This window comes from Bos grunniens, chromosome 16, assembly GCF_055505025.1.
Source record: "Bos grunniens cultivar Pamir isolate PY7600 chromosome 16, Bosgru_T2T1.0, whole genome shotgun sequence".
NCBI classification, from domain to species: Eukaryota; Metazoa; Chordata; class Mammalia; order Artiodactyla; family Bovidae; genus Bos; species Bos grunniens.
Genome location: NC_141180.1, coordinates 48,848,177 through 48,869,727, shown reverse-complemented (window position 1 = coordinate 48,869,727; position 21,551 = coordinate 48,848,177). Strand labels below are relative to the sequence as shown.

Genomic DNA, 21,551 nt, shown 5'->3' with positions numbered 1-21,551 from the left:
TGAAATCATTTCACAACAAATGAGTCACAATAAGGTTGTCCAATACTGGCATCATCATTTAGTCCACAGCAACTGGACTATTTAAAACGTTTGGCCAGGGGCAGGCGGGCTCTTGGTAGGCTGACTTTTGGTGAGTGCAGTACCACGTTCCTGACACAAGGTGGAGCCAGTGGCATTGAGTTAGGTTGTGAGTCTTCAGTTTGAGGGCAGTCTAAGGTCAAAAAGATCACAAAGTGAAGACTCCATTCTGCAGGTGCTGCCATCTATGGGGTCGCACAGAGTCGGACACGGCTGAAGCGACTCAGCAGCAGCAGTAGAGAAAAGAATTCTAGACAAGAAAAGATTAGACAGAATATCGCACCTTCTCTATGAAATAGCTGACACTAGGCTAAGTACAAGAAAATGTTTAAAGCAATTCAAAAACGTCTAAGAAGGAACAAAGGATTTGAAAATGATTTTTATTGATGTAATAAATATTCATTGAACACTACTATGCCTAGCATATTCAAAAGCAGAGACATTCCTTTGCCAACAAAGGTCCGTCTAGTCAAGGCAATGGTTTTTCCTGTGGTCATGTATGGATGTGAGAGTTGGACTGTGAAGAAGGCTGAGTGCCAAAGAATTGATGCTTTTGAACTGTGGTGTTGGAGAAGACCCTTGAGAGTCCCTTGGACTGCAAGGAGATCCAACCAGTCCATTCTGAAGGAGATCAGCCCTGGGATTTCTTTGGAAGGAATGATGCTAAAGCTGAAACTTCAGTACTTTGGCCACCTCATGTGAAGAGTTCACTCACTGGAAAAGACTCTGATGCTGGGAGGGATTGGGGGCAGGAGGAGAAGGGGACGACAGAGGATGAGATGGCTGGACGGCATCACTGACTCGATGGACATGAGTCTGAGTGAACTCCGGGAGTTGGTGATGGACAGGGAGGCCTGGCGTGCTGCGATTCATGGGGTTGCAAAGAGTCGGACACGACTGAGCGACTGAACTGATGCCAGGTACAACAGAAAACAAATGAAGACTTTGCCCTTGTGGAAGTCACTTTTTCACCGACTCATTCCTGGCAAAGCCATGAAATGAAGCTTAAAATCATGCCTCATAACACCTATGGCTAATTCATGTTGATGTACGGCAGAAAATCAAGCCAATATTGTAAAGCAATTATCCTTCAATTAAAAATAATAAATTTAAAAAAAAAAAAAAAGAAAGCATTAATTCCTCTGCCTAAGAGCCCCCAGCACGCCTCATTGCACTGAGAATCTAAACTTTTTCATGGCCTATAAGGCTGTACATAATTTGGCCTCTGCTGGCCTTTGCAACTCGATCTTATACCACTCTCCTCAAAGCTCCACTGTCCTTTATGCTTCTCTCCAACACATGAACCCCTTCCCTTCATAGGGCCTTCATATTTGGTCTCCCCTAGTTTATCACATGGCAGGCTCCTAGTCTTAAAGATCTTAACTCAAAAATTACCTCCGGAGAAACTTTCCCTGACCAGAATGTTTAAACTGTCCCCACAGTAGTCATGTATGGATGTGAGAGTTGGACTATAAAGAAAGCTGAGCGCCAAAGAATTGAAGCTTTTGAACTGAGGTGTTGGAGAAGACTCTTGAGAGTCCCTTGGACTGAAAAGAGATCAAGCCAGTCCATCCTAAAGGAAATCAGTCCTGAATATTCATTGGAAGGACTGATGCTGAAGCTGAAACCCCAATACTTTGGCCACATGATGCAAAGAACTGGCTCAATGGAAAAGACCCTGATGCTTGGAAAAAATGAAGGCAGGAAGAGAAGAGGATGATAGAGGATGAAATGGTTGGACGGCATCAACAACTCGATGAACATGAGTTTGAGGAAGCTCCAGGAGTTGCTGATGGACAGGGAAGCCTGGCGTGCTGCAGTCCATGGGATCGCAAAGAGTTGGACACGACTGAGCGACTGAATGGAACTGAATCCCATCTAACCACCCTTCTGTCTCTAATACATCAATCCTATTTTCTCTATACCATATTTTATTTCCTCATCCTGTTTTATTTACTTTATGACACTTATTATGTGAAACTGTATCTATTTATCTGTTTGCTTGTATACCATCTGTCTCTTCTTTCTAAAATACAAGTTTCATAAGGATAGAAGCCTTTCACTGTTATATTCCGACCCTCAGAAGGAGCTCACACCTAATAGAGACTCAGTAAATATTTGTTAAATAATAAATGAATACTTTTCTATTTCTCTACATTCTCTCATTTAATTCTCGCGTCAATCCATATCTCATAATCTCCACTTTAAAAATAAGGAAACTGGGACTTGGAGAAGTCATACTGATGTACTCTCTAGAAACATAACTAGTATGGAGCAGAACCAAAAGCTGGTTGCCAACCTCTGCCTCCTGCGAGTCTATCTCTCAGCTCTCTGCAGTAACATCTTAGAACAGATCATGGTGGTGAGTGTAATTTGGGAGGAAAAGTAGTGACAGAGAAAAAGACTCAGATGCAGATCAGAATCACTGTGCCTTTTGCATATTTCTCATGGGTGTTTTGGTTATAACAAGAGTTTAATAAATGCTAACTAAATTGACTAAAACGTTTTTCAATATTGCAAAAGGTCTAAATAATTTTAAATTCAACATTGCCAAATGGCTGTTTACTGCCCAAACAAAGCAAACAAATAAAATGTCCACTCTCATGGAGCTTCCTGTTTAAGAAGCAACACTGAAACGCCTTTTGGCAGACACTACAGTCATGGGGAAAAAAAATCAACCAATAAATGCTAAAATTAGTGGGCAAATTTGGAGGAGAAATAGGATGTTTGTGTGGTCTTGACGTATCTCCCCAAGATATTTACTAATTAACAAAGTGAAAAATAACAGCCTCATAGTGGGAAAACCTGGCAGACACCATCTTAACCAAGAGAGCAAGGTTATAACATTGAGCACAGCATCACCCTGCCGTGGTGCACTGAGAAAAATACAAAACCACTTCTGCATTATTCTTGGCAAAAATGCATTAGCTCAATCTATGCGTGAGAAAACCTCTAATATACCCAAACTAAGGAACATTCTACAAAATTACTGAGCAGGACATTTTACAAGTATCAAGGTCATGAAACAAAGACTGAGAAACTGTCACAGCATAGAGGACCTAAAGACATATAATAACTAAATGCAAATAGGATTTTTAATTGGACCCTGGACGAGAGAAGGGAGATTAGCAGAAAAGCTGGTACAAATCAGTAAAATCTAGCATTTTTATTCACAATTCTGAAAAAATGTTAATTTTTCTTGATTTTAGTAATTGTACTACAGTTATAAGACGTGACCATTAGGAGAAGCTGGTTGAAGGAACACTCTGTACTATTTTTGCATTTCTATAACTACAAAAGCAATTTCAAAATAAAATGGTTTTAAAAACATTGAAAGAATTAAATTTTAAAATATTGGCATTATAAGGTCCTTTTTGCTCTATAGGCAAAGAGTGGAGATTTCTGGTTAATCAGATATTTTTAGAGTTACCACTTTTACATGTTAGGGATATCAGTCATTTGTAATATAACATTTTCTCAAGTTGTCATTTATCTCTGGATTTAAAGTTTTGTTTTGCTTTTAGCTAAAAAAAACACTTCTATGTGCCTGAATGTGTCAGTCTTTTTACTTCTAGATGTTATTTTGAGTCATTTTTCTCTACTCCAAGTTCATAAAGGAATTCACCCACATATTTTTTAATACTTACACAAAATTTGTTTTATGGTTAGATTTTTTGTTGCCTACAACCTCATCTTGGTACATAACCTGAAGTACAGATCTAATTTTACACTTTTCAAATGGCTATCTAGCTATTAAGTCTATCTTTTCCCCACTTACTGGAGATGTCACCTATATCATGTATTATCTTTCCATTGGCACTTGGCAATTATTTCTGAACTTTCTGTTCTATTTCATTGGTCTGTCATGCCACACTCTTTTAATTTTGTAAAGGATTGGTAATATGTTTTAATATCAAATAAAGCTAAACTGGAGCTTCCCAGGTGGCCCAGCGGTAAAGAACTTGCCTGTCAACGCAGGAGACTTGAGTTCAATCCCTGGGTTGGGAAGATTCCTTGGAGAAGGAAATGGCAACCCACTCCAGTATTCTTGCATGGGAAATCCAATGGACAGAGGAGCCTGGCAGACTACAGTCCATGGGATCGCAGAGTCAGACACAACTTAGGAACTGAACAGCAGCAACAACATAGCTAAACTTACCTCCTTGCTCTCCTTTGTCCACTTTTTATTGGCCATTCTGCTTATTTTTTTTTTAACATGAACATTAAATTCACTTGTTTAGCTCCAGAAAAGACTTGTTGGTATTTTAACTGTGTTTATAAGTTGATTTAGGATTACTTGACACCTTTATGATTTCAAGTCTTCCTATCCAAAAACATGGTATGTCTGTCCATTTGTTCAATTCTATTTGTATATATTTTTCAGGTTTTCCTAATGTAGCATTGTATTTTTTGTTATGTCTATAAAATTTAAACTTTTTTGTTGCTATTGTAAATGGGTCTTACCTCTGATTATGGGCTTCCCAGATGGTGCTAGAGGTAAAGAACCTGCCTGCCAATGCAGGGGACACAGGAGACATGAGTCCAATCCCTAGGTTGGGAAGATTCCCTGGAGTGGGAAAAGGCAACCCACTCCAGTATGCTTACTTGGAAAACTCCATGGACAGAGCAGCCTGGCGGGCTTCAATCCACGGGGTTGCAAAGAGTTGGACATGACTGAAGCAACTTAATACGCATGCACCTTTCATTATATATCACCTAGCGGGTCATTATTTGTATAAGTGAAGGCTTGATTTATGTATATTAATTTAATTTCCTACAACTTTATTAAACTTTGTGGTGATTTTTCATTGATTTTTTGGGATTTTCTAGATATTTCCTGATTTCCTATATGTAAATAGAGACTGTTCTTTTTCTTATACCTTTTCGTGTCCAATATTTATGCCTCTGTTATTACTTGTCTAATTGCTGGCTAAAGTCTCTAGTTAATACTAAATAATAATGGTGAATGTGGATATTCTTATTTTGTTTCTGACTTTAGTGGAAACACTGATTGTGCTTCTTCATTAAGTAAGAGACTGGATTTTAGGCTGAGATACACGTATTTCATGTTATGGAACTATTTCCTCAAGATGTACTTCACTGAGTGTGATGGCTAATTTTGTGTCAACTTGATTGGGCATAAGGGATGCTCAGTTGGCTGACAAGACATTATTTCTGAGTGTATCCGTGAGGATACCTCCAGAATCCAGCATTTGAACGGGCAGACCTAGTAGAGAGTGTGACTTCCCTGGTGACTCAGACAGTAAAGCGTCTGCCTACAGTGTGGGAGACCTGGGTTCAATCCCTGGGTTGGGAAGATCTCCTGGAGAAGGAAATGGCAGCCCACTCCAGTACTCTTGCCCAGAAAATCCCATGGACGGAGGAGACTGGTAGGCTACAGTCCATAGGGTCGCAAAGAGTCAGACACGACTGAGCGACTTCACTTTCACCTAGTAGAGAAGATTGCCCTCACCAACTTGAGTGGGCTTCATTCAATCTGTTGGTATGCTAAGTAGAACAAAAAAGCAGAAGGGCAAATTTTTTCTCTCTGCTTGAGCTGAGACACGTATGTTCTCCCATTCTTGGACAACCATGCTCCTGGATCTCAAGCTTTAAGGCTCAGAATGATTTACACCACTGGTTTTTTATTCTCCAGCTTGCAAATGTCAGATCATGGGATTTCTTGGCCTACGTAGTTATGTGAGCCAATTCTTAAATTCCCTCTTCTTTCTTTGTGTGTGTATTTTAAAGATACACATATCATCAAAATTAGGAATGTGTGCTGAATTCTACCAGATGCCTAAGTATTTATAAATATGATCCTATGCTATTTCTTCTCAGATCTACTAGTATGATGAAATACATATATACTTCCCAACATAGAACTATTCTTTTATTCTTGATATAAACTCCTTTTTGCTTTAATGTGCTATTGCATTTTGCTGCAAGTAATTTATCTGTAATTTTTGTATAGAAGTTCTCATAAGATTGTTCCTTAGAGTTTTTTTTAATGCACTCTTTATTAAGTTTTGGGTATCACTGTTATACTCATTTCAGAAAAATAATTTGTAAGTTTTTCTTCTTATTTCCCAGAAAAGAATAAGTATCATTGTGACTAAAATTTTTTAAGTCTGATAGAATTCTCCTATGAAACCATTGGTATTGAAGCCTTTCTGTGAAATAACTCTTTGAAAACTTGCCTTCTGATTCTATGGAATTTAGTATGTTTAGATTTTCTATGTTTACTGGGATCAATTTGTTTTGTTTTGCTTTTTATTTTTGGTAATTAACTCTTTTTTTAGGTGTATAATTCAGTGGTTTTTAGTATATTCACAATAGTGAGCAGCCATCACCACTACTGATCCTAGAACATTTGATCACCCCCAAAAGTATCCCCATACCTGCCAGCAATCACTTCTCATTCCCCACTCTCCCTGCCTCCTCGTAATCATTAGCCTATGGTCTGTCTCTATATATTTGTCTGTTACGGGCATTTCATACAAGCATCACACAATATATGGCCTTTCCTGCTTGGCTTCTTTTACTTAGCATACTGCTTTCCAGGTTCCACCATGCTGCAGCACAGGTCAGTACTTCATTTGCTTTTTATGGATGAATAATATCCATTATATGGATATATCACATTTCTTTATCCATTCATCAGTTGATGGACATTTGAGTTGTTTCTGCTTTTGGAATATTATGAATAATGTTGCTATGAACATTTATACACAAGTTTTTGTGTGAATGTATTTTTTCGTATCTCTTGGGCATACGCTTAGGAATGAAATTCTTGGGTCATATGGTAACTATGTTTAAAATTTTGAAGAACTACAAAACTGTTTTCTAAAGTGACTGTACCATTTTAGATCTCCACCAGCAGAGTATGAGGGTTTCTAATTTCTTCACATCCTCACCATCTTTTGTTATTTTACTTTTTAAAATTACCTTAGTAGATTTGAAGCTGTATTTCTGTAGTTTTGACTTCCATTTCCCTAACAACTAATGATGTTTTGCATATTTTCAGGTGTGTAAGTAAGTAAGTAAGTGTTAATCGCTCAATCATGCCCAACTCTTTGCGACCCCAAGGACTGCAGCCCACCAGGCTCCTCTGTCCATGAGACTTTCCAGGCAAGGATATTGGAGTGGATACAATATTGTAAAGTTTAAAAATAAAATAAAATTTTAAAAAATTAAAAAAATAAAAAATATAAGCTGACAAAAGGGCAATAAAGTTACTTATCAAAGCTGAAAAAAAAAAAAGGATATTGGAGTGGGTTGCCATTTCCTTCTCCAGGGGATCTTGCCAATCCAGGGATGGAACCCCGGTCTCCTGCACTGCAGGCAGATTCTTTACCGACTGAGCTACAAGGGAATTCAGGTGTGTATTAACCATTAAATGTGTTCTTTCAAGAGATAGCTATTCAAATCTTTTGCCCACTTTATAAGTGGGTTATTTGTATTTTTATTATTGAGATATAAGAGTTCTTATAAGGGACTTCCCTGGTGGCTCAGACGGTTAAGTGTCTGTCTACAACGTGGGAGACCCGGGTTCGATCCCTGGGTCGGGAAGATCCCCTGGAGAAGGAAATGGCAATCCACTCCAGTACTATTGCCTGGAAAATCCCATGGACAGAAGAGCCTGGTAGACTGCAGTACATGGGGTCGCAAAGAGTCGGACACGACTGAGCGACTTCACTTTAAGAGTTCTTATATATTCTGGATGCTGGACCCTTATCAGATATGTAATTTGCAAATATTTTCTCCCATTCTGTGGCTGTCTTTTTATTTTCTTTATTATGTCCACTGAAGCATGTAAGTTTTCACTTTTGATGAAGTCCCACTTACCTGTTTTTCCTCCCTAGGTTGCTTATGCTTTACTTGTCATATCTAAGAAACCACTGCTTAATCCTTGGTCATAAAGATTTACGCCTGTGTTTTCTTTCAACAGTCCTATAGTTTTATTTCTTACATGTATGTTTTTTCCTCTATTTTTAGTTTTTTTTATATATGGTATGCTATAGGAGTCCAACTTCATTCATTTGCATGTGGATATCAAGTTGTACCAGCATTATTTGTTGAAAAGCCTATACTTTCTCCATTGAATTGACTTGTCAACTTCATTGGAGATCAGTTGACCATAAATGTAAGGGTTTATTTCTAGATTCTCAACTCTATTCCACTGATCTACATATCTAGCCTTATACCATACGCCAGTATCACAGAATCTGGATTACTGTAGCACTGCAGTAAATTTTGAAATCAAGAAGTGTGAGTTCAACTTTGTTCTTTTTCAGGATTGTTTCTGACTATTCTAGGACCTTGCAGTTCCATAGGAGTGTTTAAAAGCTATTTATCTATTTATCTGTGGCTGCACGGGGTCTTCGTTGTGGCACACGGGCTCTCTGCTGCTGTGCACAGGCTTTCTCGAGTTGCGGTGAGCCAGGGCTATCCTCGAGTTGTGACGTGCAGGCTTCTCATTGTGGTGGCTTCCCTTGCCGTGAGCGTGAGCTCTAGGCTGCGCAGGCTTCAGTAGCTGTGGCACAGGAGCTTAGTTTTCCCACATAGGTGGGATCTCAGTTCCCAGTCCAGGGACTGAACCCACGTACCCTGCATTGGCAGGTGGATTCTTAATGACTGGACCACTAGGGAAGTCCCTCCATATGAATTCTAGGAAAAGGCTGTCAATTACTGAAGGAAAAAAAGATGGAGCTTGGATTTTGATAGGGATTGTACTGAATCTGGTGATTAATTTGGGGAGTATTGCCATCTTAACAGTATTAAGTGTTCCAACTCAGGTACACAAGACTAGAACAAGCTTTGACAAATAATTTTTAACTAGAAAGTTGCTTTGGATTCTCAAATTTGCTTATAAAGTTGTACATACCATTCTCTTATGATATTTTAAAATTTCCTTTGTTTTGATGGTTATTCCTCCCAAGTCATCAATGCATTTGTGCTTCCTAAAAAAAAAAAAAAAAATTGCCAGCCTTTCATTTTATTCACTAGTTCCGACTATTGCCCTGTTTTCCAGTCCCATTAATTCTGTTTTTATCTTTTCTAATTCCTCCCTTTTGCTTTCTCTCAGCTTACCCTTTTCCCCTAGCTTTTTGAGTTGAAAGTTCTATTCATTTTTTATGTCTTTCGTTTTTCTTTATATAGGCATTTTAATTTGGTTACAGCACATAGATTCTGCTGTCATTTCCATTTTCATATCTCATTTCCATTACAGCTGTTTTCTTGATGTTTTCAATTTCATTGTCCTAAAATTTCCCCTTTGACCTAAGAATTGTGCCTGCGTGCATCTGTGTGTGCTAAGTCACTTCAGTCATGTCCAACTCTGTGTAACCCTATGGACAGCAGCCCGCCAGGCTCCTCTGTCCATGGGATTCTCCAGGCAAGAATACTGGAGTAGGTTGCCATGCCCTCCTCGTGTATAGACTTTAAAATTTTTCTAGGTTGAGCTTGAAATTTGGGTGTAAATGAGATTTCCCAGAAAAGGGTGTAAAGTAAAAAGATGGAAGGAGATGAAACTCTGGTGGACATTAATAAGTCAAATGGAGGGATCAGTTCAGTTTAGTCTCTCAGTCGTGTCTGACTCTTTGTGACCCCATGGACTGCAGCACGCCAGGCTTCCTTGTCCATGACCAACTCCTGGAGCCTGCTCAAACTCATGTCCATCTAGTTGGTGATGCCATCCAACCATTTCATCCTCTGTCATCCCCTTCTCCTCCTGCCTTCAATCTTTCCCAGCATCAGTGTCTTTTCCATTGAGTCAGTTCCTCACATCAGGTGGCCAAAGTACTGGAGCTTTGGCTTTAGGATCAGTCCTTCCAAAGAATATTCAGGACTGATTTCCTTTAGACTGACTGGTTTGATCTCCTTGCAGGCCAAGGGACTCTCAAGAGTCTTCTCCAACACCACAGTTCAAAAGTATTAGTTCTTCGGGGCTCAGCTTTCTTTATAGTCCAACTCTCACATCCATACGTGACTACTGGAAAAACCATAGCTTTGATTAGATGGACTTTTGTCAGTGAAGTAATGTCTGCTTTTTAATATGCTGTCTAGGTTGGTCATAGCTTTTCTTCCAAGAAGTAAGCATCTTTTAATTTCATGGCTGCAGTCACAATCTGCAGTGATTTTGGAGGCCAAAAAAATAAAGTCTCTCACTGTTTCCTTTGTTTCCCCTTCTATTTGTCATGAAGTGATGGGACCGGATGCCATGACCTTAGTTTTCTGAATGTTGAGCTTTAAGCCAGCTTTTTTACTCTTCTCTTTCACTTTCATCAAGAGGCCCTTTAGTTCTTCTTCGTTTTCTGCCATAAGGGTGGTGTCATCTACATATCTGAGGTTATTGATATTTCTCCCAGAAATCCTGATTTCAGCTTGTGCTTCATCCAGCCTGGCATTTCGCATGATGTACTCTGCATTTAAGTTAAGTAAGCAGGGTGACAATATACAGCCTTAATGTATTCCTTTCCCAATTTGGAACCAGTTTGTTGCTCCGTATCCAGTTCTAACTGTTGCTTCTTGACCTGCATACAGATCTCATAGGAAGCATGTAAGGTGGTCTGGTATTCCCAACTCTTTAAGAATTTTCTATAGTTTGTTTGTGATCCACATAGACAAAAGCTTTGGTGCAGTCAATAAAGCAGAAGTAGAAGTTTTTCTGGAACTCTCTTCTTTTTTGATGATCCAACAGATGTTGGCAATTTGGTATCTGGTTCCTTTGCCTTTTCTAAATCCAGTTTGAATATCTGAAAGTTCACAGTTCATGTACTGTTGAAGCCTGGCTTGGAGAATTTTTGAGCATTACTTTCCCAGCATGTGAGATGAGTGCACTTGTGCAGTAGTTTGAACATTCTTTGGCACTGTCTTTCTTTGGGAAAATAGAGGGATAGTTGACCTCAAAAGAAACTGGGAAGGAACAGTCAGAGACATTGGATGAAAACAAAAGGTGATGTCATGGAAAACAAGGCATAAGACAGTAAGTGACCTCAGCAACACAGAATGGGAATAGTGTTGAGAGATAGAAGTCAAATAATAAATTGCATGTTGAAGAATGAACAGAGTGATGGTTATCATTAAAGTAAACTCCTTTTCTTATTAAGACTCTTGGCTATGAAGAGAAAGACACAGAACATTAGCCTGGGTGTTACTGGGTAAAAGTTGTTGTTGTTTTATGTTTTACATGGAAGACACTTACGCAGTGGGATAGTTTAGAACAATAATAGAGGTTCTTCCATTCTTAATTCTTTGTACCCTTCCCCCAACCTAGGTGGCTAGGGCATTCCAGGTCACTGCCTCAGGGGAGACGGAGAAGGCAATGGCACCCCACTCCAGTATTCTTGCCTGGAAAATCCCATGGACGGAGGAGCCTGATAGGCTGCAGTCCATGGGGTCTCGAAGAGTCAGACATGACTGAGCGACTTCACTTTCACTTTTCACTTTCATGCATTGGAGAAGGAAATGGCAACCCACTCCAGTGTTCTTGCCTGGAGAATCCCAGGGACGGGGGAGCCTGCTGGGCAGCTGTCTATGGGGTTGCACAGAGTCGGACACGACTGAAGCGACTTAGCAGCAGCAGGAGCAGCAGCCTCAGGGAAGAAAATTTAGCAGAATACAGAGATCAGCATGAATGCCAAAGCTTAGTTATCAAGAGATCATTACCTGTGTGGGTGTGGCTAAGGCACTTCCACTATCCATGCATGCCCCTAGAGACATCCTTATTTCTGCCTGGCTTTAGGCCAGGGCTCAGAAAGCCACCAGGCTTTGTTAGCTTGGAGAGCTCTCAGCTGCTCTTCTGCTTTCAGTCCTAACAAATGGGGCTTGTGGGCAGCGCTGTAAGACCACCACATAGATAGGGTTATCCAAAAATTTTCCCAAGCTCTAATTAAGATTCCTTTTCGCAGAGTATGGGAATCCCTCTTGCTCCATTATACCCTTGTCTACACCTGATACTGTGAGACTTTGTAGCATTGAAGTTTGTTCTTCAAGTCTGTGGTTCAAGTCTCCGCCAATTTTTCTGTGGTTTTTAGCTCCCTAGCACCCGGAACTAAGAACCACTGCTCCAGTCCACGCGCCAACTCTCCCCCTTCTAAAAACTCAAGTCTGGTCTTATCACTTTTTAACATTTATGAATTTATTTTTCCTGTATAACCAAATCCAGTCTCCTTAGGGCAGCAAGCAATCACTCGCTGTAGGGCCCCTAACACACCTTAACACTTTCATTTTCTAATAACTCCTCACAGCTGGTTACATACCTTCTGCTAACATCATCAATGCTGTATATACACAAAGACAGTGTTGTACATATTACACAGCCCAAATATTAGATACATTTGTCTTCAATAAGTTTATAACTTAAGAAGACAAGAAATACAAACTTTCAGGTAAAAATATAAATATTTAACTTAGAGTTAAGTTAGCAAAGAAAAGCCTAAAATGAGCTCTCAGAGGAAGGTCAGAAACTATTATAAAATGCATAAGTAGTTTTCAGAAATAAAATAGACATTTGCTCGTCACTTCTCAGCAATTCAAAAACTAGAAAGAAGAAGGCAAAGGGTTAGGAGCTGGTATGACTACCATGCATTTAAATTAACCAAGAGTTGACTTAAATTACAGTGCTCACACCCTGACTTCTGGCCTGGCTTTATTACTGCATTATACAGTGGCACCTCTAAACACTTGTTTCTGAACCCTTCGAAGACAAAAATAATGAATTCCCATGTTCCTTGGGACCCTGCTATTGTAACCGAATCGTTTCCCTTTCATAGCCACCTGAATAGAACCCACATGGGTACTGGTTTTCTCACCTCCCCCCAGGGAAAGGACAGTTTAGACATCTTGCCTTAGTATCTCTGTAGATAAAATGGATGAGCTTTCTGGCACTCACCCTATCTAGAATATATAGAACACTGAATCCCACTGCTGCAACTGACTACTCTTCAGACAAAGCTCTGTGTAACAAGGTAGAACCATGAGGTACTCCTACTGCCCTCCAACTAAATTGAGGGCAATTTCAAACACTGAATCTGATATACGTAGCTTGCAATTTGTAGAAGAAATCTTAGAGGGAGATATTCTTCATGCCATGTTTGATGGAGTAGCAAAACAATGATGGCTCTTCTTCTCTACCCCAGCAGCCCCCTCTGAAGGTGGTGCCCTCCCAACCAACTTCATTCAGCCTAGGACACAGCTTAGTAAGATATCTAGGGGACCAAAACCCTTCCTTGAGTTCCTATGAAGAATATTCCATTACAACAATCTGTGAGGAAAATGGTCACTGTTATAACAAACTCCCACACCCAGTGACATAATGCTATTGTCACAGAAGTGGCTTATGTTAAATTCAAAATGAGTTTTTCTCAAAATAGGTGGCCTTCCTCAAAAAAAACCACTCAGAAGCCCAGCTCATTCCGTCTTGTGGATCTATCCCTCTCGATGCATGACTTCCAATGTCACTCCACGTGTCTGTTTCAAGCTAGAAGGGGAAAAGCCTGAAGGGTCACATATGGAAGCTTTCATGGATCAGACCTAGAAGTGACGCACATCAATTCCACCCACATCCCACTGCCCAAAACTCAGTCACATTCCAAGCCTCCCTCTATCTTTAAGAGAGTCTAAGAAGTACAGTGTTAGCTACGTGGAAGTGAGGAGATAGAATTAGAGTCCTCAGTCTCCACCATAGTCGATCATCCTGACATAAATCGTTAGCAGTATCAAGGAAGGGGAGTGTTAAGAAACCAGTAAGTTTAACACAGAGCTCCAAGTGGCCTAGAAATTGGGTTGAAATAGACTAATAATAGGCTTGTACAACCTCGTCAGGATTTGAGGGTCCTGACAAATGCACAGTCTTCCTGAGAATGTCTTAGTGGACAGGTTGTTATGCTTTGTACCACTTGGACTGCCTCCCTAGGCACAGCTGCTTTAACCAGAGATAGCTACTTAACCCAAAAATTATCTCTCTCTATAGGCCTACAAAAGCAAGGCCTATGAAGTTGCTTACCGTAAGAGCTCCGCTCAACAAAAGTTCTCTCCACTCAGTATTGACAAATAGCAAAAGCAAACTTTTCTCTCTCCTTCGTTGGAAGTTTTAAAGGAAGACAAACAGAGAGGGACACAGATGACAGAGAGATGGAAGAGGAAAAACATACAGGAAGCAATAAGCAGAATCAGAAGGAATCAAAAGCCATAAGCAAATAGAAGCAAAGGAACAGGAGACACACAGTGGAGGTTAAATTAGCAGCAAGGTAGTAAGAAGAGTCTGGAAGAGAAGACACGGAAGTATATGAATAAATGAAGGGGAAAGGTGGTGGGGAGGGATAAATTAGGAGTTTGGGATTAACATATACACATGTCTATATAAAAAATAGATCACCAACAAGGACCTATAGGGAACTCTACACAATATTCTATAATAACTTATATGGGAAAATAATCTGAAAAAGAATAGATGTATGTATAGGTATAACTGAATCAGTTTATTGAAACTAATTCAACATTGTAAATCAACTACTGTTGTTCAGTCACTAAGTCATGTCTCACTCTTTTCAGCCCCATGAACTGCAGCACACCAGGCTTCCCTATCCTTCACTATCTCCCAGAGTTTTCTCAAATTCATGTCCATTGAGTTGGTGATGCCATCCAACCATCTCATCCTCTGTTATCCCCTTCTCCTCCTGTCCTCAATCTTTGCCAGCATGAGGGTCTTTTCTAATGAGTCAGCTCTTTGCATCATGTGACCGAAGTATTGAAGCTTCAGCTTTAGCATCAGTCCTTCCAATTCAGTTCAGTTCAGTTCAGTCACTCAGTTGTGTCCGACTCTTTGCGACCCCATGAATCGCAGCACGCCAGGCCTCCCTGTCCATCACCAACTCCCGCAGTTGACTCAGACTCATGTCCATCGAGTCAGTGATGCCATCAGCCATCTCATCCTCTGTCGTCCCCTTCTCCTCTTGCCCCCAATCCCTCCCAGCATCAGAGTCTTTTCCAATGAGACAACTCTTCGCATGAGGTGGCCAAAGTACTGGAGTTTCAGCTTTAGCATCATTTCTTCCAAAGAAACCCCAGGGCTGATCTCCTTCAGAATGGACTGGTGGATCTCCTTGCAGTCCAAGGGACTCTCAAGAGTCTTCTCCAACACCACAGTTCAAAAGCATTAATTCTTCAGCACTCAGCTTTCTTCACAGTCCAACTCTCCCATCCATACATGACCACAGGAAAAACCATAGCCTTGACTAGACGGACCTTTGTTGGCAAAGTAATGTCTCTGCTTTTCAATATGCTATCTAGGTTGGTCATAACTTTTCTTCCAAGGAGTAAGCGTCTTTTAATTTCATGGCTGCAGTCACCATCTGCAGTGATTTTGGAGCCCAAAAAATAAAGTCTGACACTGTTTCCACTGTTTCCCCATCTATTTCCCATGAAGTGATGGGACCAGATGCCATGATCTTCGTTTTCTGAATGTTGAGTTTTAAGCCAACTTTTTCACTCTCCTCTTTCACTTTCATCAAGAGGCTTTTGAGTTCCTCTTCACTTTCTGCCATAAGGGTGGTGTCATCTGCATATCTGAAGTTATTGATATTTCTCCCGGCAATCTTGATTCCAGCTTGTGCTTCTTCCAGACCAGCATTTCTTATGATGTACTCTGCATATAAGTTAAATAAGCAGGGTGACAATATACAGCCTTGACGTACTCCTTTTCCTATTTGGAACCAGTCTGTTGTTCCATGTCCAGTTCTAATTGTTGCTTCCTGACCGGCATACAGATTTCTCAAGAGGCAGGTCAGGTGGTCTGGTATTCCCATTTCTTCCAGGATTTTCCAGTTTATTGTGATCCACACAGTCAAAGGCTTTGGCATAGTCAATAAAGCAGAAATAGATGTTTTTCTGGAACTCTCTTGCTTTTTCCATGATCCAGAGGATGTTGGCAATTTAGTCTCTGGTTCCTCTGCCTTTTCTAAAACCAGCTTGAACATCTGGAAGTTCATGGTTCACGTACTGCTGAAGCCTGGCTTGGAGAATTTTGAGCATTACTTTACTAGCGTGTGAGATGAGTGCAATTGTGTGGTAGTTTGAGCAATCTCTAGCATTGCCTTTCTTAGGGATTGGAATGAAAACTGACCTTCCTGTGGCCACTGCTGAGTCTTCCAAATTTGCTGGCATATTGAGTGCAGCAATTTCACAGCATCATCTTTCAGGATTTGAAATAGCTCCACTGGAATTCCATCACCTCCACTAGCTTTGTTCATAGGGATGATTTCTAAGGCCCACTTGACTTCACATTCCAGGATGTCTGGCTCTAGGTCAGTGATCACACCATCATGATTATCTTGGTCGTGAAGATCTTTTTTGTACAGTTCTTCTGTGTATTCTTGCCACCTCTTCTTAATATCTTCTGCTTCTATTAGGTCCATACCATTTCTGTCCTTTATCGAGCCCATCTTTGCATGAAATGTTCCCTTGGTATCTCTAATTTTCTTGAAGAGATCTCTAGTCTTTCCCATTCTGTTGTTTTCCTCTATTTCTTTGCATTGATTGCTGAGGAAGGCTTTCTCATCTCTCCTTGCTATTCTTTGGAACTCTGCATTCAGATGCTTATATCTTTCCTTTTCTCCTTTGCTTTTTGCTTCTCTTTCCAGTATAAAATTAAAAAAATTTTAAAAAGAAGCATATGAATAAAATCCCCAGCATGTTGGACTACTAGAGTTGAAGTGGAGTCACAGAGTGACTGCCGAAACACTGGAGCCCTATGGTCCCTTTGCAACAAATGTTATTCCAGTGGGCTAAGAGGACTGAATACCACTGCAGGTTTTTACTTATTCCTTATGAATATAAGAAATAATTACTTCTTATACCATTCATTTCCAAGTATATCCTTACAATACACTTGGGTTAACTGAGAAAACATAAGGATTATTTTGGTCCCATGCAGCCTGAAAGAGTGTAAGCAACAGAATGATGAGAGGGAGCCAGATTTCCAAATATGCCTCTAGCTATCTAAGCACATGGTAATTAATGCTTCTTGGGTTTGTGTCCCCTCTAACTTTCAAAGCTAAGGAAGATACTGCCATGAACTGTTCTTTGTTATGTATCTGTATTAAGTCTTCCACATTTAATAACGCAGACAGTTTTCAAATGAATCCAATATGTTATTTCCTATGCTAAGGAGAACAGGTTGAGGCTGCAGCTGTCCAAACTTGGAAGCCACAGAGGGTACACACCCAGAGGCCACAGGAATTATATGCCCAGAGGCCCCAGGAAGTACACTCCCTGAGACCACCAATAATCAGAAAGTCTCTGGCTCCCAATTTTTGTAGACACACAGCAAACTCTGCGGCTGATCTAGATAACACAATAAGTACAACAGATAGATACCTACCAGCCAGAATCAAGTGAAGTTGATCACCAAAGATATAAAATACAAAAAGGGTCTCCTAAAAACAGGCAATTAAGTACCCTGTACAGGACAGCCTGAACCCAAGTGTTATTTTTCTGTCATAGTGCCATCATATTACTAAACTTTCATCTATAAAGACACATAAAAATAAATAGCTTCAGGAATCAGAATTTGGGATAGTTTTTTAAACTTTCTTTAACTGATTTTTTAAACTGATTCTTTAATCATAGTTTATTAAAAGGGATATTACAAACAAACCAATTTTTTACAAATCATCTTGAAAGTGAGATGGTAAAATAACAAGATATAAATCAACCTTTAAAACTATTTATTTTTATGTGTAATTGTGAAATATTTCAGAGAAAAGTAAAGAAAAAAGGATTACACGGAATTCCCTGGAGGTCCAGTAGTTAGGACTCTGGGGTCTCACTGCCAGGGCCAGGGTTCAATCCATGGTCATGGAATTAAGATCCCACAAGCTTTGCAATGTGGCAAAAAAAAAAAAATTACAGATTTCATATATCCAATACCAAGATTAAATAGAAGTTAACATTTTGCCACATTTGTTCCCTAACAATAAAACATTGCAGAAACAGCTAAAGTTCTGCTTGTCATTCCTGTCCCTCCATCTTCAGATGCAACCACTACTCTGAGGACACTGTTTATCACTCTCATGAATGTTATTTGTCCTCATAAACAATAGACTATCACTTTGTATATTTAAAATTTACATTATGTGGTTTTCATTGTTGTAGCCACGCGTTCTGGGAAACAAACTCACTCAGAAGGACAATGCAGATAGTGGAGTGCAATTTATTACACCGGGGGGCCCAAGGCAGAGTCTCCTCTTAGCCAAGGACCCCCGACCAGTTTTTGTGAAGACCTTATATACCCTAAGTGTATGTGCTCAAACCCACCTCCCCAAATTCCCTGAAACTAGTCTGAACAAAGGAAAAGAAGGATACAATCAAAGTTAACCCGTGATTCGTATGCCTTAAACCCGTGATTCATATGCCTTAAGCCTAGGTAGTTAAGAGTGGACAATTATCAATAGGCCTGTGGTCATACCCCAGTAAGCATAATAGAATTTATGATTCTATTCAGTTACACAGATAATTAGGGTATTGTTTCAGCCTCAGGAGAGTCTAGGTACAAGCACTGGGGCTCTTCCATCTGGGGGTCTGGTTTTCCAGTTAGTATGTCATTTCCATAGATACTGGGCATATAGCTCAAAGTCCACAGTCTGGCCCAAGATGAAGTCCTGCTTTCAAGATGGAACCTGTTCTGTCTGTTTCCTCCTTCATCATAATTTTCACTTTCTTTTGTAATATTTTAAACTTAACATTTTTCAAATTTATCTAGGTTACTCAAGTGGTTTTATTTCATCATTCATTTTATTCATGCATGTGAATTATCACTGTATGAATAAAATTATACAAATTTACTCCCTATCAACAGGCCTGTGGGTCCAACAATCCCATTCCTCTTTTTATAATATACTTTTCTAAGCCACAAATGCAGATCCATTTACCTATGCAGTTTTTCAAAAGCTCTTTGAGTGACCCCAAGCTTTTTCTGACAATAATTGCTTGGGGAAATTGTCCATGCAATTCCTCTATATTCTCACGCTTTTACAACCTGATAAAGATGAACTGTGAAATGCTGTATTAACTTCTCTTCAAAAATAGTACTAAAAGTGAAGTAGAAGTAATATTTATGGCACCTCCAATCCTCTTAAGAGTTATTTCTAAATCATTGCAAAAAAGTTCTTATCATATACTTCTTATTGAATTTTAGACAAGATCTAATACACTCAAGGTTCTTGCCAGTTGCTTAAGAAACTTAAGTCTCCTTATCAGTAAAATAGATGAATACTGGGTGTTGTGAGCCCCAGAGACTCATGCTAAGTTGAGATAATAGCAGTGAAAAAGAGATTCTCTGCATTAGCAAAAGGCTACCTGGGGTTGCTGGACTGCATAAAATTTGCATTATTCAAACAGCCAAAAGGTGGAAACAACCCAAATGTCCATGGACAGAGAGCTGAATAAACAAAGTGTGTTATATACACACAGTGGAATATTATTTAGTTTTAAGGGATGGAATTCTGATATAAGTTACAATAAGGAAGAACCCTGAAGACATTATGCTAAGTCAAATAAACCGGACAGTGAGGTACTTAGTACAGTCAAACTCATAGAGATACAAAGTAGAATCGTGGCTGCCAGGAACTAAGGAGAAGGGAGAATGGGGAGGTGCTGTTTAAAGGGTATGGAGTTTCAGTTTGGGAAAATAAAGATGTCCTGAAGATGGATGGAAATAATGTAAATATACTCAATACCACTGAACTATACACTTAAAAGAGCTTTCCTAGGGGCTCAGACAGTAAAGAATCTGCCTGCAATGAGAGAGACCTGAGTTTGATCCCTGGGTGGGGAAGATCCCCTGGAGAAGGGAATGGCAACCCACTCCCCACTCCAGTATTCTTGCCTGGAGAATTCCATGGACAGAGGAGCCTGATGGGCTACAGTCCATGGGGTCGCAAAAAGTCAGACACGACTGAGCGACTTAACACACACCCACACACACTTAAAAATGGTTAAAATGGTAAATTTTGTTACATATATTTATCAAAATAAAAAATACACACACATATATAAACATCTGTATTTGCATGGACTATCTCTGGAAGTATGAGAAAATTATAATGAATCTTGCCTTTAGAAAGAGAGCCAAGTGAAAGTCTACCTATCACTATATATTCTTTGTACCTTTAGAATTTTACCTTATATATTATCTAGTCAAAAATTTAATTTTCAGTCATGCTTTTGATTGAAATCTGAACACAGAGCAGGAAAATGTATGTAAGTCAAAATGTATAATGGTTTATGTTTGTATGAGGCAAAATAAAAATCCCCCTAATTGATACTATTAAAAACCTGCCATGACGTTTTTCAAGATGCAACCTTCAAAAACTATTTTACAAGGAAAATGGAAAATAAACTGCTTCAGAACTGAAAAGATCAAAACAGAACACACAGATATATGTAAAATGGTCTTAGGAGAATACAATATAACATTGCTAATCCAGATTAAATAGAGGAAAAACAAGTCTAAATTATTTACTTAAGAATATAGAGTAGGATAATAATACGAGCTAATATTGTTCTAAGCTTTAAATACCAAACTAATTTGTTCTAAGTTAATATTGTTCTAAGAGCTTTAGAAATGTCCACTGACAACAGTGGGTCTGAAACTTTTTGGTCTCAGAACCCCTTTTACACTCTTAAAACTTATTCAGACCCATAAAGAGCTTTTGTTTATGTGAGTTACATTTAATATTAAAAATTAAACCCCAAAGTTTAAAAATGTTTATTATCCATCCAGTTCAGTTACTCAATCACATCCAATTCTTTGCGACCCCATGGACTGCAGCACATCAGGCTTCCCTGTCTGTCACCAACTCCCTGAACTTGCTCAAACTCATGTCCATCAAGTCCAAACTCATGTCCATCAAGTCAGTGATGCCATCCAACCATCTCATCCTCTGTCGTCCCCTTTTCCTCCCACCTTCAATCTTTCCCAGCATCAGGGTCTTCTCCAATGAGTCAGTTCTTCGAATCAGGTGGCCAAAGTATTAAGAGTTTCAGCTTTAGCATTGGTCCTTCCAATGAATATACAGGACTGATTTCCTTTAAGATTGACTAGTTTGATCTCCTTGCTGTCAAATTCATAGAAATAACAATAAACTCATTATATGTGCTCAGTGGCTTCAGTTGTGTCTGACTCTTTGTGACCCCATGGACTGTAGCCCACCAGATTCCTCTGTCCTTGGGATTCCCCGGTAAGAATACTAAGTGGGTTGCCATTTCCTCCTCCAGGGGATCTTCCCGACCCAGGGATTGAACCCGCTTTTCCTGCATTGCAGGTGGATTCTTCATTGCTGAGCCACTGGGGAAGTCCCATATTTGCTTACATAAATATTTCTTGTGTGTGAAAAATTAACTATATTTTCCAAAACAAAAAATAAATTTAATTAGAAGAATGGTAGTGCTGTACATGTCTGCTTTAACGT

At 39.5% G+C, this 21,551-nt stretch overlaps 1 protein-coding gene across 10 annotated transcripts in view; it reads right to left on the bottom strand.

Moving 5' to 3' along the window:
* The window catches only part of DRC8 (dynein regulatory complex subunit 8), a 116,195-nt gene that overhangs the window by 43,725 nt on the left and 50,919 nt on the right, over positions 1-21,551 (bottom strand). For 3 of the 10 annotated variants that reach the window (XM_086344945.1, XM_086344943.1, XM_086344942.1), the window contains one exon: positions 8,966-9,041. The exons of 6 other annotated variants lie outside the window; for them this stretch is intronic. The gene's annotated coding sequence lies outside the window, so the exon portion shown is untranslated. Of the gene's footprint in view, positions 1-8,965; positions 9,042-17,864; positions 17,986-21,551 lie in introns of those variants that run through there. One more of the 10 variants, XM_086344946.1, reaches the window with a different exon arrangement.